The sequence below is a fragment of the Enoplosus armatus genome, chromosome 16 (genome assembly GCF_043641665.1).
Source record: "Enoplosus armatus isolate fEnoArm2 chromosome 16, fEnoArm2.hap1, whole genome shotgun sequence".
NCBI lineage: Eukaryota > Metazoa > Chordata > Actinopteri > Centrarchiformes > Enoplosidae > Enoplosus > Enoplosus armatus.
Genome location: NC_092195.1, coordinates 2,045,249 through 2,047,980, shown reverse-complemented (window position 1 = coordinate 2,047,980; position 2,732 = coordinate 2,045,249).

The window sequence follows — 2,732 nt, the reverse complement described above, 5'->3', positions numbered from 1 at the left end:
GATCTTGGTCACATAATGTATATTATTTGGAACATTTAGCCCAGCATGTGGATCCCTGACCATGTAATTGTTGAACATGTTATTGTAAACCCACGGGCATTAATGTGCTGCTGTAACAGCCTCCACTCCTCTGGTTTCAGGCTTTCCAAATGTTGGAGCCTGGCTGCAGGGATTTTCTCTCATTCAACCACAAGAGCGTTAGGGAGGTCCAACACCGTGTGATGTGGTGGGTGATAAGGCCTGGCTCACAGTCGGCGTTCCAGTTCCATCTCAAAAGGGTTGGATGGGGTTGAGGTCAGGGCTCTGTGCAGGCGAGTTCAAGTTCTTCCACACCACACTGGGCAAACCATTTGGGTTGAAACAGGAAAGGGCCTTCCCCAAACTGTTGCCACAAAGTGTCAAGCGCACCATTTTCTAAAATAGTATTAGATTAGCCCCTCTATTGGAACTAAAGGGTCCAAATAATGTCTGTCCCAATTCCAAACCACACACTAATTCTAAGCAGGTTTAAAGCATGTGCTGTATTCATACTGGAAAAGTGGCTGATGATTGAGTGTGCTGTTGTTGTATACTAATCTCTGACAATGCAATGCACGAAGGACTTGCTCACAGCTGGAAAAAATCTAAACTGAATGAGACTGGTGTTGAAATAGCTCCAGAATGAATGAAATGCAATGAAAAAACAACAGTACAGTATGTTAGTTTCTTGTGTACTAAGTAAGAAAATGGTGTACTATAAAGATAGGTATATAGCACATTCTGTATACAGTTAGTGGGTACTACGGTATTGGGATGCTGCATGAGAATATCAGCCCCCAGACCAAAAGGTTGTGGACTGGGATGTCCTTGTACTTTTAGCAATATCATGTAAGAGGGGAGCAGTGGTTGTTAGCAGTCGGTTGATTAAAGCACTTAGGGTTTTTGGAAGTGTTCAAAAATGCAACAGAGAGACAACTATGAATGTGATCTTTTTGGCATTAAAAATTGCAACTTCTCCGCAATCTTTTTTTCAACTGACAAATTTTGAAATGTCTGGGGGTTCAAAGCGCAGAGCTCTGAAATTTGCATCGGGACCTTGATGATGATTACTTCCAGCAGGTGGCAGTGCAAGACTGCACTGAACTTCCTCTTGTGACCGGTTCAGGAATTTGTCATGCCTTTGATCATCCTTATCAGTATCTCTGAAATGTAACCATGACCCAGCTGTTTTGTCTTGATGAACTTAAAACCCTGACTGTGCTTAGTAAAGGATTTGCTGTCAGCTTGTGTTGTCATAGCCTTTCACCGACTGAAAAGATCTTCCTTTCCAACCTCTTGCATACTGTTATTCTGCCTAAACAAGTCAGATTAGAGGCTTTATCAGGAGCACAGTGCACCTCAGTCTGAGAGTCACTGAGGTGATAGCTGCCAACTTGGCGCTGATGACACTGAAGGTTTTAGTGTAAAGTAAGCTTTATTTGATTATTTTGATGGTTTTAATTCCTTTAGATTTAAGGTGGAGGGGTTAGCTGTGGAATTCTGAGACCACTGTGGGCTCTTGAGGGGCAGCCAGCAGTCCTTCAGGAGGTTCTAGGGATTGTTGAGGGTATTCCAGGGCAATTTAAGAATGTCATGAGATCATGAGAAGATTCTGGGGTTCTTGATGTGGTTCCTTGTGAGGGTATTTCTTTATATTACTTTGAGGGGTTCCTGGGGATCTTGAGGAGGTCCGTTTTTTTGAGGATTAAAAGGATTGCATGGGTTTGGGTTTTGGGTTGTCATGGGTTTTTGACAGGAGTCCTTGAGGTGATTCTTCAGGTTTTGTCACAGGGTTATTGGGGAATTCTTGTAAGGGGGCTCTAGAAGTTTCTAAGTTCTTAAGGGGTGACTTCTTGGGTAGGTTTGGGGTCAGTGAAAAGATCCCATCAAGTTAGTTAGTTCTAAGGGGTTTTGAAGTGATTCTCTTGTGATTCTTGAGAAGGCCTTGGGGGTCACTAAAGAGATTTCAGAGCTCCTTTAGGAGGTTCTAAGGATTCTGGGGGTTCCTGTTCAGAGGATTCTTGTGAGGATCCTTGTGAGGGTACCACATGGGTAGTATGGTATTCTTGAGTTCTAGTGTTTCTTGAGGGTTTCCAGTGATTATTAAGAAGGCCAGACATCACTGTGAAGATTCCAGCAGTCCTTAATGGGGTTCTTGAGAGGTTTCCAGGTGACCTTAAAATATAACAGGGGTTCCGGAGAGACATAAACGTACATAATTTTTCTAGACCTGCCCTGACTAATGTCCTCAGTGTCACCTTACTGAACATTAAAAAGTGACTGATATTGCACATCATCAATATCTGTCAGTATGTTGCTGTTCTTGCCTAAAGATTAGAGGTATCAAGTTGCTCTTACAGTATGTTGTCCTTGTGGGGATGGAAATGTTTAACTACATTTAGACCATTTTGGGACACTCCCCTGCTGAAACCTATTTCACAGGAATCGTGTTGCTGGGAAACCGCTTGGGTCCAGGTTTACTTCCCGTTCACTTCAGCAGGCTCTGCCACAGGAGATGAGTGTAGGCCCATTTAGTGAGGCTTACCCACAGACGGCAGTAGTATCAATTAATCAACCTGTATCATATCTATATTAGATGTGGTCAACAGATTTTTCATTAAAAAAAAATAAAACAAATCTGTATAGATGTAACCTTACATGTGTCTTTCCCTCTGGCTTATTCAAACAAAAGCTGGACCCTTTGAACTCCCAGC